This window comes from Mus pahari, chromosome 1, assembly GCF_900095145.1.
Source record: "Mus pahari chromosome 1, PAHARI_EIJ_v1.1, whole genome shotgun sequence".
NCBI classification, from domain to species: domain Eukaryota; kingdom Metazoa; phylum Chordata; class Mammalia; order Rodentia; family Muridae; genus Mus; species Mus pahari.
Window position 1 is genome coordinate 138177831 of NC_034590.1, and position 13875 is coordinate 138191705.

At 48.2% G+C, this 13875-nt stretch overlaps 1 protein-coding gene across 4 annotated transcripts in view; it reads left to right on the forward strand.

Moving 5' to 3' along the window:
* Positions 1-333: 333 nt before the first annotated feature.
* The window catches only part of Smarca2 (SWI/SNF related, matrix associated, actin dependent regulator of chromatin, subfamily a, member 2), a 173087-nt gene continuing 159545 nt past the window's right edge, over positions 334-13875 (forward strand). For 2 of the 4 annotated variants that reach the window (XM_029543998.1, XM_021218452.2), the window contains exon 1: positions 334-438. The gene's annotated coding sequence lies outside the window, so the exon portion shown is untranslated. Of the gene's footprint in view, positions 439-2181; positions 2254-2530; positions 2749-13875 lie in introns of those variants that run through there. The other 2 variants (XM_029544001.1, XM_021218448.2) reach the window with 2 other exon arrangements.

Below are 13875 nucleotides of genomic sequence, written 5' to 3' on the forward strand. Positions count from 1 at the left end.
AGCAGGGCTGAGGGCTGGTTGCTTGTCCTGCGCAGTTTCTCTGCTCCAGGCACAAACACGGCGGAGAGCCGGCGCCTCGCAGACACACACAGATCCACGCATACAGTAGAGCTGTCTAGATCCACATTCTTGCACACCGCCCCCTGCTCCCCCCGCGCGCTCCCGGAGTCGCTGAGCAGGGCGAGTGACAGGAGCGTCCCACCAACCCGCGCCGGGCCGGGCAGGGAGGAGCGGCTCGCGGGGCCAACTGCGGCGCGTCTTCCGGCGCCCGTGGAGGCAGCGAGGGTGGGACGCGGGGCGGAGCCCGAGTTTAGGAAGAGGAGGGGACGGCTGTCATCAATGAAGTCATATTCATAATCTAGTCCTCACTCCCTCTGTTTCTGTACTCTGGGTGACTCAGAGAGGGAAGATTCAGCCAGCACACTGCTCGCGAGCAAGGTAAATATAACTTACAACTCCTTTCTCTTCTCTTCCCCGGCTCCGGCCTTTCGCCAGCCGCAGCCGCCGCAGAACCCCTCGGGCACAGCGCTGCCTTCGCCCCGGATTATGCATCCTTATCCTAATCATTATTTATTGTGCATGCTGGAAGACCAAAACAAACAGGCGGGCCAACCGCTACAACAACAAAAAAGCCCGCCTCTTCCCCGCGGGCCTCAGGTGGAAAGCTCTACCCAGAGCTCCCGGGTGGCGATAGAAGAAACAAAGTTTCAACCGAACCTCGCCGTTCTAATAATAACAATAATAATTACTACTTGGAGGGGGCAAGGAGAAGAAATCCCAACATGTCACAGTCTTGACCCTGGGCAGGTTGACAGTGATGCGCTGCCAACTCAGGGTTGCAACACACTCTCGGCCAGGTTGCATTCCCCCCATCCCCTAAAAAGCAGAGGTGGGGAGGGCTGGTGGCAGGAGGAGAGGGGGATTTGGGAACTCGGGGCCGGAGGGGGGGTTGGAAGGCGGGGGACTGGAAATGCGACAGTTCACCCCGGAGCCATCCTCCCCATTAGAGTTGGAAGGGAACAGGAAAGGAGGGTGAGGAGCCCGGGCTGACGGCAGGGCGCCAACCAACACGGCTGCTATTCGCCTCCCGGGGACTTGTTTAAAGGGCTCCGGCTGCGGGGACAAGAGCAAATCTTGGCGGTAGTAGTCTGGGCTGGCGCACTGAGCGGGCGGCGGCCACTATCACAGGGTTGGTGCCTGCGGGCTCCGAGGTGTCACCTCCACTCCCCGGGTCCCCTAGGGCAGGGAAGGGAATGTTGATTGGTGACAGGCCTTTAGGTGAAAGGGTTGCCCTGGGGGCTATGACCGTGGCGCCGCGGACCTTCTTGTCTGGTACCTAGAAGCAGCGCGGGCTGGGATGTTGAAGTTCGGGGTGTCCAGCCCCGGTCTCATTACAGAGGGTGGAAGGAAGCCCCAAAGAAAGAGGTCCGAGGTGTCCACTAGGCTCAGTTAGCCTCCCCTCCCCTCTCTGGGTTTGTTTTCTTTTGCTTGGTGTCTTTCCTTGGCTAGCGCCAAAGAAGCTGCAGACGCGGGGCGCCTGGGATGGTCTGAGTGTCAGGGGCGCACAGGGACCCGGGAGAGCCACGGCGGCTGAGGGCTGGGGAGGCCATGATCCGGATAATCCTCTCTGCCTGACTGTCACAACAGGACCCACACGCACCCGGGCAGCGGCCGTGGTGTTCGCCCGGGAAGGGGAAGGGCTGCAGTGGGGAGGAAACGGGGTGGCGAAGGAGGGAGGCGGGGAGAGGAGAGCGGGTGGGGGCCTCCTCCTAGCGATGACACTCGCCCCTTCCTTCTTGCTCCTTGCTTTCGAGTTTGCTTTATTCCCATCCCAACACAGTTCACCCCTTCCCTTGCCTCCTCCTCCTCCTCCCCCTCCCCCATCACTGGGCTGCCTCCCCTCCCGTTGGCGTTGTAAAACAGGGCCAGGCCATCTGCATAGGTGTCGCGATGTACTTCCCCAAATCACTGGTCCAGCGCGCCAGCCCCTGTGCGCCCTCCAGCCACCAAGCGCACACCAGCACAGTGCCCCCCGGTGCCCCGCACCAGGCCGCGCAGCCCGGACGCAGTGACACCGCTCCGGGCGGGGCGCAGCGGTGAGGACTCTAGGGGACACCCGCGCTCCGGCCCGGGCGCTCACGCTGGTTTCCGGTACCTGCAGGAGATCGCCGGGTGCGGGTTCTGCATTCACCCCTGCCGCCTGGATTACATTATTATTTTTCTTATACCGGTTGCTATTCGCTGCGGATAGTGGTGAGCGCCGGGCTGGTAAGGCTGCCTGGGGGATGGGGGCGGAGGGAAGTTGGACACCAATCAACCCGGAAAAAAAAAGTTTGGCAGGGCTGCAAGTCGGATGGAGGGGCTGGAGGGGGCGGCGGGCTGGCGTGAGTGTGCAGTGCGCTAGAGACCAGTGAGTGGCGAGCTGCGCGAGCTGCGCGAGCTGCGTCTCTAGCCGGAGCACTCCCGGGAGCCGGACGCAGAGTCGGCTGGGTCTGGCGGCGGGAGGCGGTGGCGGTGCGTGCGGCGGCGAGGGCGAGTGCGTGGCGCGCGCGAGCGGCGGAGAATCAGGAAGTCACCGCGGCGAAGCGCACAGACGTGTTTGATCGCCGTGACATGACGCGCGCGAGGGAGGAAGAGGAGGTGGCGGGGGCCGGGCCGCGGGCGCCGGCCTAAGCCGCGCTGTGCACACCGCTCCCTCGCAGCCCCGGGCGGCGCCAGCCCGAGCCCTGGCCGTTCAGCGTCGCCCAGGTAAGGAGCCGGCTCCTCCCGCTGTCGCCGCCGCCGCCCGCTGAGCTTTCTAGGTCTTTCTCTGCTGACCCCCCTCCCATCTTTGGCTCGTCTTCCGTGCAAAGTCAGGCAGGCAATCGATTGCAGGGAAAACTTTCCAGCGGGAGGCACTGCGCGGAGGAGATGGAGGCCTCGCGGGTGGCTGGCGTAGTCAGTTCTTTCTGCTCTAGGTCCGGAGAGAGTGAGTCGCTGTACCCTGCGGCTGTTGCACGTTCAAACTTCGGGCCTAAACGTGCTTCCAACTCTCGCCGGATTTACTCCACGAAGAAAATAAACACCCCAAATGGTCCACTCTCTCGCGGGGGCCCTTGGGGTGTTTAAAGCGAAGGAGGAAGGTGTAGGAGGGGAGAGAGCGAGGGCGTAGTGCAGAATCATTCCTCATTCAGTGTCTGCACCGGGTGTTATGTAATTTTAGTGGCACATGGGTGCGAAGCCCACACTGGGCTTCTCCCTCCTTTGTTTATATAACTTTTGGGGAGTTTTGCCAGGCTGTCTCCATTATCCCCTCCTCCCCAGTGCAGTGGAGGTTGGTGCTTTTGAAAACAGCAGAGTGACCAGAGTTAGCACTGTTTTATAGAGGTGTCATCATTGTGTCCTTTTTAGTCATCTCGTTGACACAGATTCCTTTGTATGTTTAACAATGGAGCATAAGGAAGACGTTAAGTACTCACGTTTGTTCTTTGTGCCGAGTGGTGCTGTTTGAAGTTTCAGTTAATCTTCAGACTTCTTTTCACCTGGTTTGCATGCCTTGCTGGTGGGAACACCTAAGATGGTTTGAGACTTTCTTGGGTTTGGATAGCACAAAAATCCTCTCCACGACTCAGAAAACAGTGAGAACTCGTCTATTATAAATGCCATGGTCGGTGTTATGTGTGCATATCCTTACAAATGCACAGTCTAGTGTTTCCAGCAAGGTTTTCCTCCAATTTGTGAGGCTTTACCTGAAGCTGCTACCTACCCGGGGACTTGTCAGGCTTTGGGACACACAGTTGAAGGGTTAGGAGGCGTGACTGGGTTGTTTCTTAGGTGACATTATTATGCAAATGGAGACACACTTTTTTCTTTTCAGAATCTAATTGCCCTTTTATTCCTCCCGGCTTGCTTGACTGGCTTTTAAAATATTGCGTTTGGATAGTTGAGGAAAGGAGCCCAAAATGGGGTTGGGGGACTGGGGACTAAGGACAAGAAGGTAATTGGGTTAAAGTGTGCCTCCGTGAACTTGTGTGAAAATGTCATAAGGAAACGCATTGTCTTGTACAGTCAATATACACTAGGACACGTTTTAAGAAAAAAAGATAACCTTAAGAATAAAATAACAAAATGGTCCCTCTCATCTCAAATGTTTACTACTGAAAAACTGGGAGAGTTAGAGACACCTGTTGTTAAGGTAGGTTGAGAGGAAAATAATCCACAGGATAGAGGTAGAGGTAGAGATGGAGATGGAGGGCTATCTAGGTTTTGTTGAGACCTTTTAAAAGTGGGGTCATGTTGGTATAGAGAATGTTTTATAAATGAGGTAGGATTTGGGGATGTCAGAACCTTTGACAGGGAGGGAAGGAGAGGCCACCTCATGCAGCCTTTCTCTCGGGACTTGTGTCACTCCACAGCCCAGCCTTGGATCTGGCTGCACTGTGGTGTCTCACAGAAAACACCACAGAGCCTGTTCAAAGCAGCCTTAGATCTTTGCTTTTGTTCTTTTGTAAAGTTTTTTTTTTTTTTTTTTTTAAACATTTCTCATCAAGTTTCTTGAAAAATGCTCTGGCCAACACCTGAGGCTTAGAACTGACAGCAATAAAAGTGTGTCTCTTGTATGGTTAGTGCTTGAATTCTTTTTTTTTTTTTTTAAGTATTCTGACACAGTATACTTAGAAAGTAACCCCTTTGCAAGTAATTATTTAAAGCCCTGTTTCTTTGTAAGTTGAAAAATCAACCTTTCTGCAGGTGGGGGTAAAAGCACTTCTTTCTCTTCTAGAGGGCAGCTCCCATAGTCTAGGATACTGTATAATATGTAATATCTTGACGTTTCATTTTAAAGGCTCCGTGTGTTTTAGAGGACTGTAAGCAGAGAAGTTTCATAAATTATGGAAGGGTGCTGTCTGTCCTCCAGGGGTTCCAGGTTTTCCCTCTCTTAGAAGTCTTCCTTAGTAAACAAGGCCTTTGTCAACCCTCCTAGGTCAGCAGCTTTCTGCTGCTCTAGAGAAATAATAAATCACTATTTATGACATTTTGACATGCTGCCATGAAGACTCCTGACTTATCTCAGGCACCACGCTGAGGATGGTTCCCCAGTCTCAGCATTGTGAAGGAGGGAGGGCCAGCCAGCCTGGGCCACCAGAAGGTGGGAGTCTAACTGCTTCTGCTTAAGATGCTGTGGAAGGAAGAAAGCTATGCTCCACAGTTCCCCTCTGTGGTAATCTCTAAGGAGCAAATGCCCCTCCTATGAAAAGCCAGATTCAGAGATTGTTTTTTATTTATTCTTTCCCCTGTCACTGTGTAGAAAACTGTGTGTGTGTGTAACTTTTAATATCTAACTAGTTAATAAAATTATGAGCCATTACATAAGCAATTGGGTATAGATAGTACAGATGTTGGTAATTTATTTGGTAGAAGCGTTTGGGAAGTTGTAAGGTGTTTGTTTTTCTCTATACAGAAAGTTGTGACTTCATGTTAATTAGAGAACACGGGAGTCTAATACTAAGCCTTGCCAGAGTTTGTGAAAGAGCGCATTTTTTTTTTTTTTTTTTTTTGCTTAAGAGATTTATTACTGAGTTAAATAGGATCTTGCAAACTGGGTTTGAAAGACTTTATGTCTCTCTTGCTGTTTATTATATCTTTATTATTTTCCATATTATTGTTTGCACCTTTCCTTGAAAGTGTTCAGGATATAGACGAACTTTCAAGTACTTAAGTTTTTTTAAATATAATTTAAATACTTGAATAATTATGCTCCAGCAAACTGTCTAAGGGATCTGATGGAGCCAGTAGCTAAATGATGAGGTTTTTAAATATTGACCAGAACCATCTCCCTAATTCTCTCCCATGATCACCTAGATTGGATAAGGATGTAAACTCTCATTTTTTAAATTTGTTTGCTTTTTGGAGATAAAGCCTTCTGTATGCCAGACAGGCCCAGAATTCACAATCTGCCTGCTCCTATATCTCCACTGGAATTACAGCTGTTTATCACCACACCTGGAGCTAAGGATAGAACATAGGGCTTTGTGTATGCCAGGCAAATTCTCCACCAATGGCATCCTTAACACACGATTTATTTCTGGACTTTTGGGAAACTTCATATGAATCGTGATATTTTACTGGTTGTTTGGGGGCCTGTGGGGCATTTTGACAGGTATAATCAGGCTATAATTCTATGTGATTTATAGCATCTAAGAATACTACATTTTTAGGTGGGTAAGCCTCAGTCCTATACCAGTACATGTTCTGCATTTGTGCAAACACTACTGTCTTAGAAACTTTTCAAAACCAATTACTTAATCTAAGCATGGTCTGGGGTTTGTAATTGATGAATGGAATCCCCAGAAGTTGAGGCTGAAATAAAACCTAGTTTAAAAGCCATTAAGGTGAAATTATAATCCCCTCTTCTTTAAAAAACAAAACAAAACAAAATACTGGATTTGTCATTTGGGGGTTAAAATTAGGTTTTAAAAGATGGCTGAGAAGAGCTGTATTGTGTTGCCACCCAGGTTACCTGAGGGGGATTCTGGCTGAGAAGAGCTGTAGTGTGTTGCCACCCAGTTACCTGAGGTGGATTCTCTGTGGGTTTGCACTCCAGCTGTGCCTTTCCCATTTGGGATGCTTTGCATCTATGTGGTACACTGCAGTTCCTGCCATCCCACTGGGAGATGAGCCATCCCTGTGGAAATTGAAGGTCTGGGAGGAAAGCCTCTCCTGCCCCCAGGCTTTTAAACAACTGGACACATAATAGCTTGGCAAATATTTGCAGCTATTCTGTGGTTTGCTGTTCTGTTCTGAGATGCCATTAAGCAAAGTCCAAAATTCTATTTAAAAAAAAAAAAATCAGTAGTCAGTAAGAAGTGGTGCTTTCCACAATGTACCTGAGATCTATACACAGGAAGCAAGTAGACTGCTGAACCCCCATGACAGATCAGGACCAGCTCTCTTGACTTCATGGGCCAGATAACATTTTATGAGAGGGTGGAAGAACAGAGTAAAGATCTGGGGTGGGGGTGGGGGTGGGGTGGATGCAGGCAACCTCTGATCAGAAGAAGGTCTGAGCTCACAGGGACTAAGCTTGAATAAGCCTTGGGAAGACTTATACCTGGTTTGACCTAGACCAAGAGGTCCCTTTCCAGTGTGCAGCCGGTGGTAGGCAAGGAATTGAAACCCAGAAAGGTTTGGTGATGATGGACTGCTTCCTAAATGGTCACTGTCGTGGATTTCAGGGATTCACTGTTGAGTCCCGATTATGACTGTGTCAGTCAGGGAACATTGGGCATATTAAAGATAAGTTGGCCTAGAGGTAGAGTTTGGTAATAGAAGAATCACTTAGCATGTGCTTGTTAGGTTCATGTCCTTGGATCGGTCCCCAGTACTGTAAGACTGTCCATCACAAACTGAAACCTGGTTCACTCCGCATGGAAGCCTAAATGTTGAGTTTTACTCCCGAATACAAGTAAGCCTGCCATCCAGATGTTAAGGCATGCATTTGATACTTGCTAAAAAACTTGTTAGTAATAGATGAAATTTTCAGAGTAGAAACCATTGATTAGTCTCAGCATCCTAAGACAAGATTGGTTTGGAAAAGAGCCTTCCATGTCTGGGAAAGACAGACAGACATGCCTACAACATGTATGACAGAGTGGTTATACTTCAGGATGATGCCCACTTGGGAAACTAGCTTTTGATGGCTTGATTCATTAGTTTCTTTTATGGCCAACAGCCTAATTGTGTATACTCACGGGGATTTTAGAACTGAGTTCACCTTTGCGGGTCCCTAGTCTCCAAGTCCCAGATTAGAGAGCTGTGATGTTTCTGGATTCGAAGAGGTCTCTTAACACATTTCGGGTTTTCTGATAAAACACCTTGCTTGGGAACATTGTTGGTCCACACTGGCTTGGAGTAGAATGTATCCAGATGGACTTCTGTAGGGTGGTAACTCAGGGTTCTGTGATGGTGAAGGGAGGGTCCAGCACAGGCAGTGCTTGGAGCACACAGGGGTTGGGGTGGGAGGGTAATTAGCTGCGGCACAGTTTGTTATCTTCGCCCTGCACCAGGCTTCCTTCTAGCCTTTGCCAGATCTGACTCTAGGCAAGGACGGTCCCAAGGCAGTTTATTTAAAGTCAGGGCAGCAGCTCAGGCATGTCCTAAATTTGTTTCCCTGATTGAAAGATGAAAGAGAGTTCACAGAAGCCCAGTGAACAGAGAAGTTTTCATCTAAGCACTTCCTAAAACACATATGACTTTGAGATGAATGGCAAGCCATCGTGAATAACTGTGAGCATGTGTTGTCAATGCTTTTCTAGGGTTTGGGTGGGATAACTTACATTAACTTTAGGTACAGTATGATTTTTTTTTTTTGTCACCATCACAAATGATATTATGAAGCGTTTATAAGTTCTACTTCTCAGGCCAAGTAGCAGTATAGGCCTTCATGATGTTTAACTGGGAGGCAAATACTCTTGGCCTCTGAAGAGGAGGCTTCCAGTAAACTTATTATTTCCCTTATGTTCACTTTCGTCCTACGTCCAGCTCACCCACCTACACTAATGGCGCCCTGTCCAGTTCTAGGCAGATTTGCTACCTCTGGTGAAGGAGTTCAGTTCCCCTGCAGAGAAGGGTGTGTGGAATGAAGAGACGCAGCCCTCCTGACCAGAGGCTTCTGAGTCAGCAGACAGACACAAAGGACCCTTATCTTGACTTATCTGCCAGGCCTTATCGCTTGCCTTTAACAGCCAGAATGCTTGGGAAAGGCTGAGTTATTCTTAGGCCCTGGACTAAGTTCTTATTTATGATGGTCCACCTTTAGCCTGGCCCTCAGAGTCTTCCTGTAAAGTGAGCTGTGGGAAAGACTGGCTGGAGACTTGGGCTTTCTCCAAGCTTCCTTAGGAACTCTGCAGAAGGGCCCTTTTGAAGGTATTGTCCAAGCTACTGAGTACTCCCCAACTCTTCCTGGCTTTTCTTAAGCTTCAAAGTCTGACCACAGTACTAGCATCTCCTATAAGCCTTCCCAGAGGCCTTAACTCCAATTTGAGTATCATTCACCACCCCCATATTGCCTTGGGGGCATTGAGCTAGACCCATACTGATTTTGGAAGATCTCCATCTTTATTTTTCTTTGTTACCATCTATACACAAATTTCCTACTAGGTATTCTGGGTTCCAGGGTTTGCATGTGTGGTGTGTGTGTGTGTGTGTGTATGTCCTTATTGATCTCCTGTAGCTCCCCTCTGCCTGGAACACTCTGTAGAGCTGGGAATATATGCATAAAAATGGGTCCTTCCTTGTTGGGCTCAGCAAGATGAAGGAGAGTTCACAGAAAGCCCAGTGAACAGAGAAGCACTTCCTAAAACACATGACTTTAAGATGAATGGCAAGCCATCGTGAATAACTGCGAATAACTGTGAGCATGTGTTGTCAATGCTTTTCTAGGGTTTGGGTGGGATAACTTACATTAGCTTTAGGCACAGTATGATTTTTTTTTTTTGTCACCATCACAGATGATATTATGAAGCGTTTATAAGTTCTGCTTCTCAGACCAAGTAGCAGTATAGGCCTTCATGATGTTTAACTGGGAGGCAAACACTCCTTTCAGGCACTGATGTCTTCATCTCAGAATCTTTTTAGGACTTGGCTTCTCTTTATTTCATTCCTTGATAAGTAAATATACTGTCCCAGCCAAAGCCTGGCCATTGCAAAACACCTCTGCCTGCCACCTTTCCATCTTTGTTCTTTGTCCCCCACTTTACTATCCCTGTCTGGCCCAGCAGTGGAACCCATTACAGAGGCGCCCGGCTCAAGCTGAGGCATGTTATCCCTAAATCAGTGTGGTCAAGACTGCAGGTTGGCCAGCTGTTCTCCTGGTTGTATCCTTAGGAATCGCCATCCCTTCCTTTCATCTCCAAGGCAGTAAGGAGAAGATGGACCTGATGGTTGTGTTAGAGGGCATCAGGCCTCAGCTGGTGCATCTCTGGGTGGCTCCCAGGGATTTGCATCCAGCTAGGGCAGCCAGGGAACGCAGAGATCAGAGACACACTCAGAGCAAAGACAGCAAGCTGGGATCACCAGTGGACCCGCTCTCTTTCTGGAGAAACCACAGCACCCTGGCCAGTCAGCATGTTTGTTATATAGAGAGGCGGGGCTATTGCATACAGCTGGACAGTGAGGTGGGCTTATTACCTAGAGATAGAACCAGGAGGCACAGTTTATGGTATACAGCTAGATCAAGAAGGCAGGTTTAGTTAATCTCAGTAGGAGCAGTCTCTGAAAGGAAGCAGTCTTGAAACTATAAGCATCTCGGGTAGCGGGAGAGAAGTCTACGGTGAACATTTTCTCTGCACTGTCACTGTTTGCACTTGCCCTCCTCCCCTCCCCATAAAGGCTTTGCCGCCCCTCTGAGCCTGAGACTGTGGGGTCCTCGCAGGTGTGAACAATACACACTGTTCACTGAACAACTCACTCACTCAGGCCTTTCTCCAGCTCCCTAAACTCAGCAGGAAGGTAGAGGGCTCTGGTCGCCCTGATAGACACCCTGCTTGGGTGGTGTACTGCAAGTCAAAGGAAGGGTTCTATGAGGAGTTTTGCTCCTGTGACACATGTGACTTTGGACAAGTAGAATTGTGCCTTCCTGCCTTTACCTTTGCAATGGGAGCCTGATACAGTGTCTCCTAATGACTAGAATAATTATGAAGCATATTTGGTTCTATTACCCACATGTAGATCCTTGGACTTTCCTGGATTGCAATTAGACAGGAGTCTTTAAGTTTTTGTCTAAGTTGTCATAGTTGGAGTGGTGACCCTTAAAATTCAGTGGAGTTGACCTCCTTTTAATATGCAGATGGAGGTGCTCAGCCTTTCCTGGGGGAGAGGGAGATGGAGACCTAGGCTGACTGTGGGCTTTGGGGTTGTAGGAAGTGCAACCATGGCCTTTTATTTTTTTAAAAGCACACACTCCCCAGTTGTAAAGGCAAGAATGTCTGGGGAAGAAGACAGGGTGTACTGCTGAAGAATTCTTGCCAAGAGCACAGCGGCCTGGCCCTCTGGGAGTCCTGGTCTGAGGCAGAGAGTAACATGGCAGGGATGGAAAGGGGGCTGCACTATGTGTGTGTGGGCGGCAGCCAGGCTCTTGCCCAGGCGGATTTCCTTCCCTGAGCTAGGTGCAGCACTGTGGGCTAGGTTGTCCCCTTCTGAGACAGTGTAAAAACTCGTCCCCATGCAAACTGAAAATAGAATGTCAGTTTCATCACTTGGGCAGTCCTGTCATCTGGGATTAGCCCCGTTCCTCTCCCACTGTGTTCCTGGGACCATCTCCTTATCCATCCCACCTGGTGCTTTGAAGAAAGATGAAAGGGGCAAGGATTTGAATGGACACAGGGGAGAGAGCTGAGTTAGCTGACCTAGGCTTGAAGCCCTTGTTGCTGACTCAGTGATAATGTGCTCCCTGCCTTGAGATTTGCATCTCGAATTTGTAGTCCTAAGGGTCTTTATAATAACAATAAAGGATTGTGCCATGGTGCATGTGATCTAAAGAGTAAAGTTGCCACCAGAAATGTAGAGGAAGAATAAGAGTGGACCTTCTGGCTTCAACTCTTCTTCCTGTGAGTGCTTGAATGATTGACAATCCTGGCTTTGGCATAGAAGCCTATTCAGGAGCTCGAGCAAGCACAGGGTAGGAATGGGGTCTTGGAGAGTCTCTGGATGATGTTAGACACCAAGTCACAGATAGATAGATGGAGGGGGCCTTTGCGATAGATATTCCCATCCTAAGACTAGAGGGAGCTAAGGGACACCTTGGGAAAGGTTCTTTTTCAGGGCCCCAAGACTTGAGGCAGAATTCAGATGTCTAGATTTGCAGTCTAGTTGGAGGTCACCCATCATCACCTTGACATGACCTTTCCCTATTGACATGACCCAGACTTAAATTTTGCTGCTTCTTTAGACCTATATGTTCATTACATCCATGAGTCTGTGGTTTCTCTTATGGAGTTTCCTATGAATCATGTGCCTATATTAAAATTCCACTTAATGTGTTCCATAACTTCCCATTTCCCTCCAAATATGTTTTTCCTCATGAGAAGTTTTAGTTTCCTTTTTTTTTTAAAAAAAAAAAAAAAAAAAAAAAAAAAAAAAAAAAGAGGAATATTTGTCTGGAGTTGAATGTGTTTTACAACATCTCAGTTTTCCCAGATAAAGGTGATAATAATGCAGAACACAGTCATGGATTTATACATTTTAAACATGTAAAACACAAGAGGTAGAGGTATCAGGCTAACTTGAGTGTTTGGGTCTTCATTGTTCAATCTTGTGCTATATTACCAAAATACCTATTGGAGCCAATTTCATAACAAGCCGTAACAGGAACTAAGTAATTTCCTTTAATTCACTAAAAAATAAAGGGGTGTATCAGTTTGTTGATATACATGGCAGAACATTATAACTTGGAGTGCCCAGTGAATTGACGTCAGCTTCCTAAGTTTAAAATGCTGACCGAACATGTTTGCGTTTATGTGAGAGGTAGGCGGAAGGTAAATACAAGGGTTATTTCCATCTGCTTTGTTACTCATAAAAAAAAAATAACATTTGGCTCTTAGTGTATTTAAGGTTACAATTCACCCCAGGCCCTTCTCTGAGGAAACACTTGTATTGAGCTCCCATTTTAATGTATTCACCAGAGTCTCCTATGTTTCTGCATACCCTTTAAAGACTTCTCTATTTACACACCTCAGACACTGGGTACTCTTTAGTTTTTATTCACAGAATTTAATGAATCTACTTGCCCTTGAAATCTTGCCTGCTGTTCATTCACTGAGTTTGTGTTTGTGTTTGTTTCATGGCATGGTCTCCTTCTGTAGCCCAGGCTAGCCTAGATTTCTCAAGGGATGCTTTCTCACTATCCCACGTACTGTCGCTGCAGGTGTGAATGGCCATGCCTGTCTCTCATCCAGTATTTTCTGACCCATAGTACACACAGATAGAAGGTGCTGGGGCCCCAGGAGTGAGGAGCAAGACTCTGCCTTCCTGGGCCTTGCTCTCTAGAGGTTCCATAAGCAAACAGGAATGGGGCTAAGGTAGCTTTTTGTACTTCTGCTTCACCTCCTGCTTCGCTGTGAAGGAGCTATGGGTGACGAGGCTGGCTGGTCTAATTGCATCTCTGCCATTATGTGGTAGGTAAGTGAGTCACTTAGCGAGAGCCATTCTGTGTCTTGTGAGGTTGACAGCAAAAATGTTTCCCGTGTACATGTGTGTACCTACAGGGCAACTCCTGAACATGGAACAATTATTATCATCCTGGCATTCAGCTATGTTGTCAGGATCTTTGATTTCTGCTGGAATTTGGAAAACATCTTATTTCCTCATTTTGACTTAACTATCCTCAGTGCAATGACTCTGCCAGTCAGTTCCTCGTGGGGAAATGCCAGGAAGCTTGGAGGCTGGGTGATGGAGGAGGGTTCAGTTATGTCTGGAGAATCAGACTGTCCATTCGCAGACACAGACAGCTCCACCCTGGCATCCTTGACCAGAGGCCTAGCACGAATCCTGAGTCTTAGTTGTCCAAGTGGTTTGGGTTCTAATACTTCACCTGGGAGGAGGACCACAGCTTTTTTCATTGTGATTATTTGAAGTCCAGTAGCTGTGGTGGGGGTAAGTGAGGCAGGCAGCTGTGTTTGGAATTCTGTTGTTGTTTTTGAAACATGTATGTTTCATCTGACTCTAAGAAGTATCAAGACAAGAACTTATCTAGTAATTGTGTCTGGATCTATTTGAGCCTATATTGTATGATCCCTGTAGCTTTCCTCTCTCTCTCTCCTTCTCCCTCTCCCCTCCTTCTCTCTCCTCTCCCCCTCCCTCTCCCCCTCCCTCTCCCTCTTCCTCTCCCTCTCCCTCTCCCCT